The following is a 19,675-nucleotide window of genomic DNA, read 5'->3' on the forward strand; positions in this document are numbered from 1 at the left end:
AAGTGTTTTCCTGCGATCCTTTTCTTACAGATAATAATCATTTGCATATGTACTCAGCTTACACAACTCATTGCCCACTCACTAATCTGTTTATTATCCTCCCAATCCGTTACTCTCCATGACAGCACTTTGCATGTAAAAAAAATTAGAAAATGATAATTAAAAAAAAAATCAACTGTAAATGAAGAAACCTACTGTCCACATGAAGAGTTTCTACACTACTAGATCTCCAAAGTCTGGAGTCTGGTCTTCTCCAAAAAGTCCATCCCTTCCTCCCTCCCTCTCACCATCATCTGATTTTGGCTCAACTTTTCTGAAGTTTTCTGTGAAATAATATCAAGAAAAATAAAATTAAATTAAATATTAAAAAAAAAAAAGAATTCTGATTCATTTTGCAATGAATCCTCTGTATTTTCCTGGCGAATTAAATGACCACGGGTCCAAAAAGAGTGACAAGTCTTTTGTCCTGATTCCACAGATATTCTCAGAACATAAATTTATCGCAAGCCGGAGGACCATATATTTACTCATAGCTGCACAAAAGGGAAGAAAAGGGTTGCAATCTACTGAAAAGCAACCCAGCTGACAGCACCCATAAACTTCCAGACGTGAGACAACAATCCTCCCTCCGAACTGGCCATCTGTTGTTTCAGTCCCTATCTGCACATGACTTACAGTATTAGGAGCCATTATACAATACAGGAATGTTTCAGATTTCTAAAGTCTGTACAGTTGGTTTCTGACATTATAAACTGTAAAAGGAATACAAAGATAACAAAAGGAAAATAATGGCATCCTGGTAAAGTATATGTCCACAAATTTCTGTTACTGGGCCGTGTTTCCCCCAAATGAAGCCACGTCCAGATGCCAAGTGTAATCTCACTGACCTCTATAATGAGTAGCTCAGAATCAGGCTTCACAGCCTACACACAGCTGAAGCCAGAGTCCCAAACAAAGAGCCAGATCCCGGTAAAGTCAGCAATGGAGATGGGCTTTAGCTTGAAACAATGTAAAATAAAGTGTACCTAGGAAATGTTTCATTATCCTATGCCTGGTACCTCTGTGTTATCCATTGTAGCCACAAGAATGTACAGTAGTAAAACTGATTCAAGAGATGACAACAAAATGCTCTGTTTTCAACCTTTTTTAAAAAAATCCAGACAAACTGCCAGCAAACCTACCACCTTCAGCAATTTCTATTTGTTCTCCTCCTGTGGAATTTTTCTAATCGCAATATGTACATGAACTTACTTTTAAGTTTATTAACAGAAATGGCAAACAGTCTCTGTGAAAGCATCGACTGAAGCAACAACATGTATCTTTTAATTAAATGGTATATCATAAAGAAAAAGGCTGTTAACACTTTGCAGAAGTCAAAACATATTCCTGCAGGGCAAAAATCAGCCTCAGACTATACGAGATAACTGCTTTCAAATGGGTTTATGTCTCCAAGACAGCGAGATGAGCCTTCAATTAAAATTCTTGCAGAAAAGGCCCTGTGCTATCCCAGAGCATTTGCTGAAGGACTATCTCATGTCTTCCAGTCTAACAGGCACAGTGGTGACTTCTTAATCATGCCTCTAGCATGTGCTAGCAATAAAACATGAACAAATTCTAGAGCTGATTTTATTTTGTGCCTTAAGATGGCAGATTTTTCTTACCACAAAAAGAACCACTTCAGCCCTACTCATGATTTTATACTACTGGGCAGCAAAATGCTTTCTCTTTTTTGCAAACAAAGTACTGAACATTATGTATACAGTGCTGGGAAGAAAAAGAGAATTCAGAGTGACTCAGATCTTACTGTAAAGCTGATAGAAGAACTCACATTTACTTGGCTGCAATTATTTATGAAAAGACTTGCACACATTCATTTCTCCAAGGAGCACTATGTACCTGTTAACTAAAAAGCATCTGATATGAAACATCACTGCAAGGAAAAGGAGACAGGCATAGCTGCCGTCATCTCATCTTTTTCCTACATTAAACAGATTAAATTAGTTATACCTAATTTGCAGTGCTTTATCTTGAGCAATCAACTCCAATAGATGAGGCCAGCAGGCCCTTTATTTGGACTTCTTTGTTCCACACTGGCAAAGCAAAACATTCATAAACCCAACTTAAGCACCAGTGGCTGCTTTATGCTGCCCAAGTGATAAAAATCACTTAGAGCTTATCAGGCACTATGCACCTCAATTTATTAGAGGGCACTTTATTCTAGTTGCTAACATAAATGACTGGAAAACAGAAATCTTTAGCTTATTTCCTGCTGCATATCTGCTTCCTCGCTTAAATTATTTTGTTCACATGTTGCAAAGTTTATTTCTAGATTTATATCCAGCTGAGAGCTTTAAGAAATCTTTGTGGGAAACCCGCATTAAACTGGATATATTCAAGATGGTGAATTATCTTTTATTACACAAAGATTTTACTCTGTAATAACTCTGAATATGACCTTTGCTTTATGTTATAGCCATCACATTGGAGTAACACCGCCAGATTGTGAACTCACCTTGAAAATTAGCCGAGCGATGGTTGGCTCAAGCCTCTTGCTAAGAGGTACAGCAGAGTGGAGTAGTTATAGGTCAGCTAGCAAGGCCTGGCGATGCTGAGCGACTCATCCCTCCTGAAAGCAACAGTTGTCTTTGTGTAGGTTGAACAGCACCTTACCAGAAAGGATCTCACAGCAGCAAAGACTTTAGAGATACACAAGCCTTAGGACAGAGCACGATCTCCACGGAGATGTGGCTTCAGAGACACACCACCTGAAAACATGTGGGTTATGGGTTCTGTTCTGGAAGGGTACAAGAATGCCACTAACAGGAAATATCATTCCACCAGTTGTTACTCCAAAATGGCTCAAAAATACACTGGGTTCAGACTTAAATTCATTCAAACTAACTAGCAATGCTCCCAGTAAGAAGACAAAGCCACACTGCAATAGAAGATGGTTCTATATTGATGAAAAAGGAAGCGCTTCTGTCACTTCCATTGCTATGCACCAGGGAACCATCGTGCAAAATTTCTAACTGGAGACAGCTGAGGAAGTAATTCATTTAAATTCTATTTAGATCTGTTGGGCCAAGCAACTTTTGCAAAAACTAACAAGTATCATTAACCAGAAAAAAACCTCCACTTTTCAATTGTAAATTTATGAATTAACTTCATACTGTGAAATAAATCCATTTTGTTATGGAGTTTTGAATCCACGTATTTTTAACAAAACATTAGCAAAGGCATATTTCTGCATATTGTTCCTGTCAAAGCTGCATTCACTTCTGAACTAGAGCTACTGTTACTCAAAAGTTCAGGAACCTTCAAATATCGTCCAAACAAGTATTTTTTTGGTTTGAAATGGCAAACGCAAACATGAAATTTCATCAATGTTTATATTTACTTGGGAATTTTCCACCTCAATTACTTGGACAAATTAAGATATTTTTCTCATATTTAAGAGATCTGCCCTGACACAAATAACATTATAAATATTTATAAAGCCATGAGCTATAAAACATGCAAATATCATTCTAAAACTGGGTTTGCATTTGGAAGCTCAGAATAGTGGCTCTTTTCTTCTAGATCTTCAGAAAATCATAGTTTAGAAGTCAATCAGGAGCTATATTCATGAAAAATAGTTGAACAACATGCAAATAGCTATGCTGCTTGCTGCAACATTGCTGCCGTAGATGGCTGCAAAAATACCAGCATTTAGGCTGTTGCACAGCCACTACAAACAGGGAAAATAAAATATATAGCTTTGAATAACTATAATACCTTTCATATATTTTTCAGATCACAAACATCCAGACCTTTTTTAAAACAAGATCAATAAAGCTGGATTCTCAAACATCTTCTCTCTCTTTCATAGCTAAAAATACATCTCAAATATGAAGCGGGCTGAAAATAAACTGAGACAAATCAATATGGGTGCCCCTAGAGCACAGAGCATTTCTCTGAGAGGCAGCTGCAGCAGACAAAGGCAGCAGGACCTGTAGGAAAGGCAGAGCAATCCTGGGAGAAGGTTTTAGCATCAGCAAGATGGAAAAGATACGGATTCACTATCTCCATTTCACACTTTTTCCCAGCAGAGCTCTGGTGCAAATTAAATCTGTGGTTTTTGCAGCAATGGGAAATGATCAAAGTAATTTACTAGAAGAAATCCCCCCAAAATTCTTTTCAGATATGAACCCCAGAGAGATGAACCTGACTCGTTTCTTGCAGAAGCAAAATGCAAACTCCTGCCTAATCATTACAGGCATTACAAATGTGGCAAAAGTGACTTTTGTAAAATGAAAAGCACCAAGCATAAACAGGTAATCGTGGATACATGGCAAGGGCCTGGCCACCTGGCAAAGCACCAGGCAGAGGCAGCACCCAGCCTGTTAAAATCTCTTCTCGCAGCTCCACAGCACACCAGGTCTCTTTAGCAGCGGCTGAACAACAGCTTCTCAACCCCCAGCATTTATTGGGCTCTTTTCAGACAGGGCTTTCTCCTACAGAAGCTTTCAGTGGGTTTCTAGGAGAAGAACTGAAAGGCTAAATCACAAAAGGGCCTTAAAATGTGGATAACTGCGTAGCTGTCTTCTGACTCAGAGTGCCTGATGACCTCAAGCACACATGAACACTTTTGCTTAGGTGGATTTACGACATGAGCGACTTGGGGGGCTCAAACTGCAGGACTTGTCAGTGCCACCAGACAGGTGCAGTGCTGTCCAGCCCCCTCGGGGGTGACCTTTTGGCAGGTTTGAGAACTTGAAGTGCAGTCTCCGTTATGTGACAGCATTACAATCCCCCGAGAAGAGACAGGGAAAGCCTTTTTTAAGTCGCTTGCTCCTGTCCAGCCACACTGTAACAGGACGTGGACAATGGGGACAGCCAGGCCTTCCCCATTTTTCATGCCACAGCTCAAGCAGTGGCAGAGGGAGGTTTGGAGCAGCAGCTCTCCACCACAGCTTGGTCAGTCGGGGCTGACGTGGTGGGTCACTCTTATTACACCCACTCAGCGCTGCTCCGCACCCTATCACTGTGCAGCCAACTGCATAGCCATCAACCTATATCCAATTACCGCACCTCCTACGCTTAGCGCTGGCTTTCAGGGGACGAGCAGAGCAGTAAGCACCCAAAGGCAGCCACTAGCTGGCTGCCACTTACCAAACAAGCTCCAAGCATCCCCAGTGACGTGCCAGCGCAGCTCCACCTTCACTTTTACTGGTGCTATCACATAAATAAATAATTTGGCAATTAATGTGGGGCATTATAATGCCTCAGGCATTATAACAAGCACAGACAAAACCTTAAGAGAAGACACAGACATTTTGCAAATGGGAGATTCTCAACAGCCAGTTACTGTTGAGGCCACTATGGATGGGATTTCCTGCTTTTTGGTTGTGTTTTTTTTTTTTCCTTTTCATTTCTAGGTAACGCTGTTATGTGATCATTTGAGAGGGGGCTGCAATTATGGGGAAGAAGGTAACCTTTACTCCATGGTAATGGGGATACAAGGGAGACCCAAGGCTTCTTAATTTCGGTATGCCTCCTGGCACAGCCAGCCCATGCATTTCTGAGGGGACAGTACTTCTGAATAACACACAGTCACCTTTTCCCAAATTGGTCTCTATGTGAATTGAACACGATGGCAAATATTGGTTGTAAATAAACAAAGAACTGAGAAAAATACATGGAAGAATGTCATAACTGTGGCTATTTAGTAAAGGCTTTGTGACATCTCCTGGTTGTGGCCACCTTTTTGCTTTCTTTGTTTGCCCACCCTCCCCCTTCCCACTTACTGCTTTTGTGAGCAGAGACATTTTCAGCAGGGATTTGAAGGAGGCAGGGTGGTTCACTGCACGCTTGCCAAGGGTGTCCACATGCAAAAGGTAGCTCCTGGTGAGACAGGAATAGAGGGATACGGGAAAAAGATGAAACAAAGAGTAGGGAATGCCACTGGCACACGGCACAGGAACTGACATGGGCAAGCAGAACAAGCAATGATAACAATGAATTACAAGCATGGAAATTTTGATGCCAGTCTCTTGACTAAAGAATAGCTTAGCCTGGTTAATAAAAAAGAAAAACAGAGGTGAAATAGCTGAGAAAGGAAATGCTTGGACAGCAGTTAAGAAATGTGACTGGAGAATGCAGATTTAAGTATTTTATTCAGCATATTCAGCATGGAACGATTTGGTTCCACACTGACTTCCACGCTGTACCACTAAATACAAAGGCTCGCTTTTGTCACCTATCCCTGCACAGTTGTGTCCAAACAGCCGAATTCTTCACATCCCCAACAACAGGGTCACATCCTGCCCATTGGCTGGGAGCGCCCTGCCATGCCAACTGCAGAGAGCAAAACTAAGGGAGTGCCTCTGCTGATGTTTTAACAGTACAGGTGGCTGCAAGCCCTGACACTGCTTCATTTCCCAAGCAAACGGGATGTGAGAGAAGGAGGAACACCAAGGATGAAGACAAATTTGATTATCTGCCTCAGTGGTGAATGCAGCAGTGGTGACATAAAACAACACAGACAAGGATATAACAGAGCATGGGAGGTGAGATCATGCACTCAGATTTGCGAAGAGCAAACCTGGAACAATACTAAGCACATACACAGACTGCCCAGGGTAAAGGCTTGCCTAATCATCCTTCAGAGTCTCCTCTCCCTCACAGTATTTCGAGAATCATGGGCTAAGACTTAAAACCCCGGGCACAGGCTGGGAGGTGCAGGGCAGTCCCTGTGGCCGAGGGGCAGCCTTTCTCTCTGGCAAGCCAAATGGCGCGGGGGAGCCAGCCCCAGAAAAGGGGCCCTCAGCCCCCCAACCCTCCTCCTTGTCCACGGGAGGGCATCTTCCAGGCTGCTCCCAGCACTGCCACCTTTGGCCAGCAATAAACAGCTCTTGCCGATTCTCAGGGGTTGTGTGAGTGCTTCTTTTGGCGGAGAGTGGGCTGAAGTGGCCCCAGGGAAGGATTAGGTTGGATGTTAGGAAGAACTTCTTTACCAAAAGGGTTGTTAGGTGTTGGGATGGGCTGCCCAGGGAAGTGGTGGAGTCACCATCCCTGGAGGTCTTGAAAAGACATTTAGATGCAGAGCTCAGTGATCTGGTTTAGTGGGGGACTTGGTAGTGTTAGGTCAGAGGTTGGGCTAGGTGATCTTGGAGGTCTCTTCCAACCTAGGTGATTCTGAGACTCTGTGAGTAGAGAAACTCCTAATAGGATCAGCAAAAACAGATGACTTGAAAAACTCATCCAAAGTTTGAGAGATCTCAGTTTTCTTGCTAGCAAGGATACACTGCACAGGGTTTTACGAACAGTGGACTAGTGATGTTGCTAGCTTCTGGTATTTTTAATATTTCACTGTTTCATTGGCAGCAGAAAGTAAAAATTGGATTCTGCAAATTTTGCAGTTTTTTGCACTTTTTGCTGTTTCCCTCAAGATCCAGGCTTTGATATAAAACAAAAAATCCTTGTGTTTATATGTATTTACATTACAAAGACCCTCCACAGTAAGAAGTACTGCCCTTTTTTTTTTGTTTTTTTAAACTTAGTCATACAGATACCTGCCTCCAGCCAATTTAAAAAAAAAAAAAAGTAATAGCATTCCCCCCATCTGCTCACATCAATGGTGTCTTAATTTCTAAGATTAGTAGACATTCTTTAAAGGATACCATACTAAAACTTGGATTAATCTGTTTGAGGGTCACCTTCATTATGGAAAAAGATTTAATTTCTACCATGGAAGAGAAAAATATGGACCAACCGATAAAGTTGCCTCTGAAAAAGTCTAGTTGAACTACTTAATTTGTAATTCAGGCACATAAGCACATTAACAACAGTAATTAATTATACATTCCAACACCTAGCATAAAATGCCGTCAGTTCTTTGTTTCCTAGGGACCAACTGAAAATAAAAAAAAAAATAAACTGAGCTTAAGAAAAGTCCTTTACAAACACTACAGACAGGGTATGTACTTCATTGTGCATGGCTAGATTCATTTGGTCTCTGCATCATTTTATGTAGCATGAATCACAGTTGATCATGTGTTAAATAAAATGAGCTACCATGATAAAAATCAGGCTGAAAGAAGGACTTACTCTTCCTTCAAAAAGTTTGGCTGTAAATAAGTGATCTAAAAAAATTGCAGCAGGAACTTGCAGTGCTGACGATGACTACACTGACTATGCCTGTACATATCTAAAACCTCTGCCATATTTTCTGTGCTTTTAGAAGCTTCCCTAATCCAGGGTGTTTAAAGGAATTAAAATGTTTGCTTCCATTTCTCCTCCCAAGTGTCTTCAACTTTGCCAGCACAGTAAAATGCAAATGTACACGTCTGGAAAGGAACGGACAGGTTTTGAAAGAGAACACAGCTGAAATCACGGCCAAAAAAGGCTGCCATTAACTCACAGGTGGGCTAAGCCCGCTCCCTAATGGGAATCCAAGGTCCTTTAATGCTAACAGCTCAGGAAGAGCTCTGACTATTTCCCATCTCTGAATTAAAAGGCAGATTTGCGAGATTCAGATAAGCAGCAGGCAACTCTGAAGTCCTATAGTCAATAGCTCAATTGAATAAACCACTACTGGGCAACACGTATTGTTTCTGCCAAAGAATGGGTTTTTAAAAGCTGTCTGTACCAAATGCTCCTGAAGCTCACTCAGCACGCTGTTTCAATCAACTGAGGAAACTCTTATTGTAAGAAGCACACCTATACAACGTGATTTTGCTCAGCTTGTGCTTCCACAAAGCAACTGTTTCTACTTCTTAATATAGTTAGGATACATCTTATGCTTCTTACACATTATTACGAAAGCATAATTTCCACCCTTTTCAAGTGATAATACAGCTGGATTCCTCACCATAGGCTATCTACCTGAACATACCCTTGAGGACAAAAACATCCTCACCAAAACCAGATGTAAAAATAAAAAAAAAATATTATCAAAATCAACCACACATTAAATCACCATGTTGTTTGTTTCTAACTATGTTAAAGAGACCATAGTTTTTACTAAGCTCCAACTAGCAATGATTTATCACAAGTCTCTTTCCTCGCTCCAGAAGCAAAGCACCAAGACACCACACTGTGTGCCCCAGCTGAGTTTTCCGGCTTTTTTTTCCAAACTGACCCACCACATTTTGAAAGGTCAGATCCAAGAACTGTGCAAAGTTTTGTAAAATATCCAGCTCTGAGTTATGCACAAACAAGAGAGGAAGAGGACGGTATGAAGTCACTTTGCTCTATAACCACATGTGACATGGAGTCTCACCATTTTAGTACACTTTGCTACAAAAGCAACTTCAGAAACAGGAGGAGGAGTATGAAACGAGAAGAAAAAGGAGTGAGTCTTTCCTGCTTTTAGCACTTAGAAATCTAGAAAATCTAGAAAAGTAGAAGAGGAGACAATAAATGCACATCCATATTGCTCAAGCACAAGATTTGCCAGCAAACCAGCACAACTTTTAAAGGTCCTCTGAGCTTATGGCTGGTCCCTTTCTGGGAAAACAGTTTGCAGCCCCAGTTGTTAAAGTTTCTTTACTCCAGCAAGTTTTCTCCCTGGAGACTTTATCCCAGTAACTCTTATACAAACACAGTCACAAACGCAGTAGTGTTAAGCTTTGAAGGTGAAAATGTGAAAGTATTACAATAATAGTTTTTAAATGCTCTTACTTCTTTCCTTAGTACCTGCATTTTCAATTGACAACTAAAAACACAGAGTTTTCGGTGCATGAGTAACCTTTGCCTTTTTCAAAGTGTACTGCAAAACACTTACTTCATGATTTAAATAAAAAGAACAAAACCAACCAAACAAACAAAAACCAACAATAAAAACCCAGCTGTTATGTTACACCTGTACACCCTGGTGGTAGGTTACTTTAAATAGCTTCCAATCCGTCCAATGAATTAGTGAATTGAATAACCCCAAAAAGTTGAAGCCATGAGCACAAGCTAAGTGTTGCAGCTCATCTCTACTTCAAAGGAAAATACAGATGAAGATTAATGGAGAATTCACCACAAGCAGTTCTAAAGGAAGTGCTGTAATACAAGTCTCTTATTTTCTGGATTTTAAAGGCATCTTCTGGAAGACTTCTTATTGCTGTCCAAAAGCCCGTACTTTTTATTTTTACAAAATGATATAATTGGAATCATGTATTTGTACCACAGACACCATTTCACTTTTACAATACAACAAAGCAAAACTGATGTGTATTGATCTTTCCATCCAACTTGCTAAAGCAGAACTCCTTATACTGTGTAATTTCACTTGTGATTGTGTTACTGTATCACAGAGATAATATTTTACTTATTCAGTGGCATTAACAATAACTTTAGTGATAGGGAGCACTGTGCTCACATTGTTAATATGGGACTGAGATCCAGCAGTTCTATACCGAAAAAAAATTCTACTTGTTTCATTGTAACTGCTAAATACCTGCTAAATTACCTGTCTCTTACCTAACTAGGCTTCAAAGCATCAGCTCAAGAATCAGATTTTTCCAAGAGCCTTAATTCTTTTGCCCAGTAAAGTACTTTTTATTCTTTTGAATAATGGAAAAGAAATCCCCGCAATATACCTGTGCAACCACTCAGTCATACACTGAACAGCTCATATAAGCACAAGCTGTAACATGGATGGCAAAGCACCAGGAGACAAAATACTACAAAGTGGCCCATGTTGGTATTATAGCTAGAACCAAAGCTATCCTTTAAGAGCACAACGTAAATAGCAGCAACTAAATTTGCAGTGGCATAGAAAAACCTTCCAAACAGAGATACTGGAAAAAGCCATTTGCCCTCAGCTTTCACCAAGCTGTTTGCAGGAAAACCCCATGGAAACTATCTGGGGAGCGGGAAGGCTTTGTCAGACAAGACGAGGACAAGGTCTCAATCTTAACAGTTGGGATGTTCAGTGCCAATGTGGCACAGTAGAGACCAGGAGCTGTGAGGTGATAGAGAGGAAAAGGAATTGTTAGCATCAGCATCATGAGCGGGAACATACCTGTGGTCATTCCACATTCCATCAGTCAGCGTCTATTTCATTCTGTAGGTGCCCCACAGCCTTTGAAGATGAATTTTCTCTCTTCAGACAGACACAAACTTCCTCCTGAAAAACAGCTTGCATGAACAACTTGCAGATTTATTCCTCTTTTCCTGAGCTTGCCCATGTGGTGGATTGCCCTCGGCCTGCACTCTGCTGCCCCTCACTGCCGCCCCTTCCCCTCCCACCTCTCCCTGCCCCACTGCAGGCTCTGGGGGCTGCAGGAGGCTCTGCCCTGTGCCTGGAGCACCCCTACATGCCCCTCAGGGCCCAACAGGGCTGCTCCCCACGATTTTTACCTCAGAACACCCTTCCCCAGAGTTTTTTTTTTTGCTCCTCTGCCCATTTCCACAGAGGCACTGCCAGGACCAGGCCCTGTGGTGGAACCTTCTGGAACTTCCCAGGCAGTGCCACATTCTCCTCACAGAACTCCTCAGGCGGTTTCCTGAGGCAATATTTCTCGGTAACATCCCCTTACTTCTTGCCAGGGTGCTTTTGTTCGCTGTTGAGGTTTCACCATGCCATATGTGGAGGAAAAGTGCCCCTAAATCCCACATAGGCCTCCTCAGGCTGCACAGATGTGTCCCCACACAGCCCTCTGTCCCCAGGATGGGAGGAAGCTGGCAAGAGCCTGACAAACTTTTACACTTACTTAAGTTGTTCTGCATCAGTAACTTCGCTAGCAATTTCCTAACTTATCACCTCGCTTGTAGTCATCGAATATTAGTGAAAGCTGCATTACTTCTGTAAATAAGGCAGAGCTAGATAACAAATTATACATGTAGCTGTTTACTGACTCATTAAAAGTCATACTTACAGCTGCACGAGGAAGATGCTGCTTTAGCTGACAGAAAGCAGAAGATGAGGATGTTATTTAAATTCATTATTTTGGAAAAATAAAAAACACCCAGACCTTGATATTCCCCAAGCTGACAGAGAAGCACTACCTGAAGCAAGACAAGCAAAGAGACTTGTCTGAGGTCCCACAAAACCTGGAAAGATGTTATTCATTAGATATATTATGGACAGGAAAAGCGAGGTGAGAGAACAGGCTCTGCTAACACCTTGATTACAGTGCTTCCAGCCCCTTCTTACACCAGATAAGGCAGCCACAAGCCCTCGCACACTCACATCACCACGTCTCCTACACTAAAGGGGACATCAATGGTCCAAAGGCACAGCTCCTTCATATCCCAAACCCTCACAAAGATTATGGTCCCCCTGACTATTTTAGCTCCGTCGTGACAAGTAAGGCTCTGGGATGGCACCGGTCTCATATTTTTTCTGTGTTTTTTTCTTTTGTCAGGTATTTCACTAGATGATACTACAAATCACTTTTGAGATTTCCCTTTTTAATTGAACTCTAAAATTGCATTAGTCTGCATTTATACTATCATTAGTAATAAATCTAGATGCTTTTTTTTCCTTCCCTGTTAAAAGGTAAAGCTGCTCATCCAAAAATAGTTACTGCCCTTTAGCCCTATGGATTGTGTGTGTGTATTTTTCATATTATCGTCTCGTGCTTTTAGCCTCAGTAATGATATTCCAGTAATTAGAGACAAACTAGCATGCAAATTGCCAGTAGCAGGTTCCCCTCAGTTATCTCATTTATAGCATGATAAAAAATTTACTTCCAGGAAAGTGGAAGGCAATGAGAAACAGCTTGTAATGCACCAAGTGGTGGCTGACACACGGTGTGATGCTCTGGCTTTGCAGTCCAGGATCACCGCCATAAATTCAGGCTGCTCCCTGCCCAGCTGTCTGTGGTGTCAAAATACATCCTGGGGGCACTTGTTCTGACAGAACTCTCTGTTTTTTTCCGATCAATGAACCCTAACATCTCTATAATCCTGCCCCACTGTACGGTTTCCTAACTGCAGGGCTCTGCCCTACAACTACTCCAGTTTGCTCCTCAATGGAGCTTGGCTCACTTTGAAGACATTCACAATATTCACATACTCAAATGTGCACGTAGGGTTGCCACAGGACTTACGAAGAGCAGAAAACATTTCATCACCTAAATCACAAGGTGTTACAACTCAATTAATTCTCAGAGACGCATGACTTACTATGCAATCACCATGGAAAACCACAATTGTCTACATTAGATCAGTGAACCAGAAATACATTCTCAGTGATGACAGCTATCCACATTTTAATTTATTCACTCCATTTGATGTTTCTAAAGATACATTTTAAACAGCAACAGCCCTTTTTGCTGTCCAGAAGGTTCCAGCATTCTCCAGGCTGCTACATGCAAGCTGCAAATGAGGCCAAGGTTCATTCCCGGGTCAGTGTCCAGTACTAACAGGAATAATTTTATACCAGCACTTCTTTGATTTCAGTGAGAATGAAAGCTGCGTATAGATGGGGCTTACAGCACTTTTTCTGTGGTATATCTGTCCTCACTCCAAAGTAGGGTGTCATCTCCAGGTCCTGTCCCTTTTCCTGAGTGTTGACAAGGCTTACGCAACCGGGAATAAGAAATGCAGGAGACGTTTCTGCAGAAGAGTAAAGCAGTAACCAGCCAAAAGGCCTATCGCAGTTTCAGCACACAAGACGACACTGTACCCTGTTGAATTTCCTTTGCTTTTCATTCAGGGACAGGTTTTCCTTCCAGGTCATGTTTAGAAAGGTTTTGTGTAGCTGCTGTGGCAATTGCCAGAAGCAGCAGCCAGACCCCCGTAAAAGGGCAGAGACTCTCCAGAGTTAAAGTAAAGGGAGACTTGGAGAAAATACGGACAGGGTGAAAATATCCCAAATGACAATTCGTGCAAAACCAGCTCTCCATTTGCATGGGCACCTATTTTCTTCGTCTCACATCAACACACACGCTACATGCCATTTGTAAGGTTTTATTTGTTAATTTTCTGAAGTCCTCTGAGATCCTGATGTTTGATCAGCACATTTTCAATTGTTGATATCAGCTATGAAACTATTTGAAATATAAAAGTCTACAGGCGCTCGGTAAGAAAATGAAGTATTGCCGCTCTGAATGAAAGAGCAGTGTGACTAATGACAGTGTCAGGAATCTGATGCTTTCTGAAACTAGCGCTGTATATTAAAACAGCCCTTCTGTACTGATAACTTTCAGAAAGGACTATAATAGCATCCTTTCAACTAGAGCTTTCCATCTCTCCAGATATTTCATTGCACTCCTAACTTCAATATCACCTTCCTTTTAATAGCAAGGCTGTGCATTATAATATCCCCTGTGTTTTGGCAGGGTCAAAAACACCAGTGCAACTGATAGAAGAAACAAAGTTTAAGATTTGTCAGAAATTTCTTCAGAAAACCCTAAGTATATATATATATTGATGTACAAATATCTTGTGGTCTGAAAAACTGTTACACCAACTGCCAGCAGAGGGGACTTTCTTAGCATTTGTCAAATTAAACAAGTAAATAGAAGTTGATAGGTAGGAGGTTTTTTGTTGTGGTGGTGTTGGTTTCTTCTTACAGTTATGGTTATTATTATTTTTAATTGAAGTGTGTATGTGCTCATGAACTTGATGAGTTTTCAAAGGCTGATTAAAACGGGGACAACCCTAACACTTGTGCCAGGCAGCTGCCCTATATTCCACAAAGCAAAAAGTAACAAGAGCATCGCACTAACACATTTATTTTAAATGCATCCTTGTTTGGACACTAATGCTGGTTGACTGCTGTATTTTTCAGGCCCATGCTGGCATTGCTACATAAGGTATATCCCTGCAACTGCCAGGGAGCACATTAAGATGGACAAAATCCCACACGCTGTTCCTGCAAGCCAGCAGCCCACCACACTGGCCACCTTGTTGCAATGCAGCACTGGATCGACAAGCACAAGCAGTCCAAAGTCTGCCCTTCAGGAGCATCAATAGCAAGTGGGAAATAAGTTTGCAGACCTGAGAGAGAGAGGGAATTGTGGGGAGGGCAGCAGAAAGCAGTCTGGGCTTAAATCATATGTACAAGAACAGGGAAGCAGCAGAGAGAATCCCTCCTTATCCATGCAGCTGAGCTAACCTGGGTGGATTTGCTTCCTCTCCTGGACAGAGTGTAGAGAATGGGTTTAAAATAAAGGATAGCAATTCACATATAGTTTTCTTTGTAACGGCCTTCACAACGAGGGTTGGTTTTTATACAGGTGGGACACACCACACACACCGCAACTGTGCTCCTAAAGAACCAGGGCGCTTCCATTTTGATGTAAAACCGCGACAGTGAGCACAGACACCACAGCTCTGCAAAAGTTAAGTTTTACCTCACACTACGGGCATCAGCTGAGATCGATAAGCTCCAAGCTGCATCTCTTTTGGCTGCCACAGCAGGCAGCTGGCAGTGCAGACCTGGAGGAGGCTGGCTTCTCTCCTGCAAAACATGGAGCATCTTCAATTCCCACAGGGATCAGCAGGTGCTCGACCTCCTCAAAGGCTGCCTAAGCAAAGCAAGGCTAAGCCCTGACCATTGCACGTGCAGACTTCTTCCTGCACACACACCAACCCCCCTTTTTCTCCACATCTTTCTTTCTTGCTAGCTTGCATGTAGCAAAGGCTGACGGCTGCCTTCAAGACACAAGCATCCTGTAGATAGCTCATCACGGCCTCATTAGAAAGAAGAGAAGCAGCTCCAGCACAGGGAATGTGTCATCATTAACGTACTCATAAAAATAAAAAATAAATAAATATATATATATATATATATATATATATATCCCCCAACTTTTTCTGGTGCTTTTTTGCCCTTTTGACTGTGCTGCTGAGCCCGCATATTTCCAATAACCAAACAATTAGAGTAACTCAGTAATAAACTCAACAATAACTCGGCAGTAAATATGAGCAACTCTATTTCAAAGAGACAGCCCAAATTTTCATCAGGTTCAGTGAATCCTTTAGGATCCATAAACACTTTCTAAATACAAGCTAAAATCAAGCAGACATCTCCCCCCCCAACTCCATTTCTCATCATATTTTTATTGTTATTTGATTGATTTTTTAGTTTCTCTCAGCTATCCTTATGAAAGCATCTTTTGCAATGTCCATCTCAAGCAAAGAATGAGGGCGGTGTTTAATATAATTGGATATAACAGAAAGAACCAAAACAAGCCAAAGGACAAATCCATATATTAAAATCTCCTCCCCTCCGTTTGCTCTCATACATTCATCACCTGACTATAGTAAAATAATGCTTGATAGTAATAATTCCTAGTATGTTAGGCTTCAGACAGCATTTAACCTGAGAGTCATCTATTAATGTGAATGGAAACAAGGGGGGGTTGTCTCATCCTGATGCACATTACAAGCAGAAATAATCTGCCATTGCCACCGAAGCTTTTTTTTTTTTTTTAAAAAAAAAAAAAGGCTTGAGTGAACAGAAATTGGTAAGATGAAAAAGCCACTATATAAATCATATTCTTCTTATTAATGTTATGCATTTTTATTTTCCAGAAATCAAAATAGTGCACTTTGTATGTATTCAGAAATCATAGGCATATTCTGAAATGTTTAATTTACATGCAAATTAGATTCAGGGACCTACCAGTTGCAGATATTCCCTTTCAGTCATATTGGCCTTTAAGCCTGAGTAAGAGGATAATACGATGGCAACAAGATTATTACTGGTCCTATAAAAGTTTAGCTTCCAAAAGCCATGCAAATTTGATTCAGCAAGCAGGAATTGTAACACAGGAAAAAATAAAAAAGGAAGAAACATTATAACAACAAAAAGTCCGGGTCTCCAGAGCAGCAAATCTGAAATTGCTTAATTTAAAAATAAAAATAAAAAGTAAAACTAAGGCTTTTGGAATTATACTGCTTTCTCACGTGTAAATTGTCTTGCTGTAGAAACCTATGCATCACCTTTATTCTTCCAGAGAAAATGCTAACAGTTTACTGTATTTGGTCTACAATCTCTTATTGTAGCCCAAAACATTTCACTGATGTCCTACTTCAAATGGTTTCATGGTGCCAACAGATATGGAAGAAGTAGTTTAGCAACAGAAGGTGTTATTATCTGAAGCCTGATGAAGCAAAAGGAGGAACTCCAGATCATAATGCATCTAACCAGAACTGTTCTTTCTGTCTGGTACACAAAAAAAAAAACAAATCTCTAGAGAGTTTCACCAAAGCACTGAACCATTTGGTAGCTGGACCTTGTGAGAGCAGTGATACAGCAGTTAGCCCTGATCACCTTCGTAACAAATTAAAGCATTATGTGATGGAAAAGCGTATTTCCTGAAACCAAACCAAACCAAGAATATACTACTTCTAACGGTTCACATCAGGTTAGACGCTGAAAAATAAAAGAAATATTTTATCTTTGCCTGCCTCTGGCTCAAGAGGCCTAAATGGAACAGCTCTGAAGACATCTTAAATACAGTATATTCAAAAGATGCGCTTTTCCATGTTAGAGCTCTTTCCATGGAAATGGAGGCATCAGACATCTTGCAAAACCAAGCCTTCTCAACAGCTGAAGGTGAACAGCTAAAATCTTATGAACAGCCCCTATTTCACAGCGAAGGAAATCACTTCATATAACTCCCGTCTTGCAATTTTACTATACATGGAAATAAAATATTAGGAGCATCCTTATGTAGTCCATGTGTGTGTGATTACCACGGCAATAATAGCTCAATGCCAACCTGCAGAGAGCCCGTGATGGTTTCATTGTAATGCAGGAATATAATAAGAAATTGTTTAGGAAGTTCATGAAAACGCTGTGACAATGTCATTAAAAGACTTGTGCGCTGTGATGGGAAGACAATTTGAATGCTACTTGCGTAGAGATTCTTATTACAAGGTTTGCACATTGGAAAATTAGTTTAGCGACATCATTTCCAAGCGTGGCTGCAGCATTTTCACAGCCATGCAGTTACCAAGCACAGGCCTAATTTCTACCCTCCCAGGGGCGAATGCTACTTGCGTAGAGATTCTTATTACAAGGTTTGCACATTGGAAAATTAGTTCAGCGACATGATTTCCAAGCGTGGCTGCAGCATTTTCACAGCCATGCAGTTACCAAGCACAGGCCTAATTTCTACCCTCCCAGGGGATGCATGGCTTTCAGCAACGTGTGAGGTGCTGCAAAGGTGATCTCAATCAACTGTGTGCAATTAGACCTCCGTTTCGGTGTCAGCCTGAAGCTGCACTGGTTTTATTGCATGTGCCTGGTCTCCACCTGCAGGCGCTCTCCAATACTTATGGCTGCTGCTATGCTGAAACCATGTACCTTAAGACATGTTATAGGTCCTTAAGACATGCTGTAAGGTCCATAACCATAAGACAATGCTATATAGGTCCTTAGCTAGTTTAACTACTAGTAGTTAACTAGTAACTAGTTAACTGCTAGTTAAACTAAGTGTTGATTCTTAATTATGTTCTGGTCAAAAAAAATCCAGTTGTTGGTCTTTTCCTGGATCAAATTTCCATCTGTTATCTTGGATACTCTACTATTTTATTCTTTACGAGCTTGCCTATTTTTTTTTTTTTAATCTTTTTAGAAATTGAATGACCAAAACTCGACCCTATGCTCCAAACACGATCTAAGAAGTACTTCACGCAGTATTAAGACAATACCCTGGAGACAGCTGTTTTTCCCTCTTGACTCACACCAGTATCTTCTTAAAGAAATTGTGCTGCTGCTGCTGGGGATGTAAATGTTGGTGTTAGAGAACGTTTGCAGTAAGTAGGCTTCCATGTAAAAACTGGTTTGCATTAAGTTACGGTACTTCAGGAGCTATAGTGCCAATGCTCTGGAGGGGCTGTCCTCTGCATAGGACAGAGAGTGGATTTACCTCTTCTAAAATAATTCAGCACCCTGCGTTAAAATCTGTCTTGAGGCTGGCATGGTCTTGGCATTTCATCTCATCCGAAAGATGAAGCTTTCTGATTGAAATTAAATATTCCCATTTTAAAATGATTGTATGACAGAAAGGAAAAATTACAGAATACATTTCAGCCTCTGCAAATGGTGGTAGCACACAGCCTCAGTTTTGGAGGGAGGCTGCTGCTTCCTGGGAAATTATAATCAATTTCTCCTCTCAATTTCTCTCCATCCCTGAAGGCCTGTCCATCAGGAAATGGTGATTTCTTTACTAAGATGTTCCCATACAGGTATCCCTGCAACACTATCAGTTCTTCTTGCCATCATTTCATTTCGTGAATAATTTCACAGCTCACTGCTCCAATCCTCTCATAATCTTTCAATTTTTTTCAATTTGAAGAGAACTACTGCATTACCAGTGATTTATTAGGATTTTATCTATGGCCAATTATGACTGATTTCAATAACCTGTTTCTCAAGCTCGCACAAACTATTGATTAGCGCACACGTTTTTTAAAACTCTTGCCTCAGATTCACACACTACATTAACTCAATAATGGTTCCTACAAAAGACGAATAATAATATAATAAATCATTCCTACTGCCACAAAATTTGCCCATGCATCTCTTAACCTTGTTCCGCCTGGCAGTGTACAGGTGACCACGTAAATACAGTTCACTGTGCTAATTAATTTATTGTGTTCTCTACAGAATAACGTAATAAACAGCCTACTCAGGCAAAAAAGGGCTTCAAAGTTTCATGTGCTCACTTACCAACTCTAACTGCACATCAGGGAAGGAAAAGGAATGATTTGTGCATATGTTCTATATATATGTGTGTAG

The 19,675-nt window shown here is 41.0% G+C and overlaps 1 long non-coding RNA gene across 2 annotated transcripts in view; it reads right to left on the reverse strand.

The window, feature by feature from the left end:
• The window catches only part of LOC106016127 (uncharacterized), a 120,469-nt gene that overhangs the window by 63,933 nt on the left and 36,861 nt on the right, over positions 1-19,675 (reverse strand). For both annotated transcript variants that reach the window (XR_011810420.1, XR_005266888.2), the window contains 2 exons: positions 10,994-11,098; positions 5,787-5,883 (listed from right to left, as the gene is read on the reverse strand). This is a non-coding gene — a long non-coding RNA (uncharacterized lncRNA). The remainder of the gene's footprint in view (positions 1-5,786; positions 5,884-10,993; positions 11,099-19,675) is intronic.

Source organism: Anas platyrhynchos, chromosome 6 (genome assembly GCF_047663525.1).
Source record: "Anas platyrhynchos isolate ZD024472 breed Pekin duck chromosome 6, IASCAAS_PekinDuck_T2T, whole genome shotgun sequence".
NCBI lineage: Eukaryota > Metazoa > Chordata > Aves > Anseriformes > Anatidae > Anas > Anas platyrhynchos.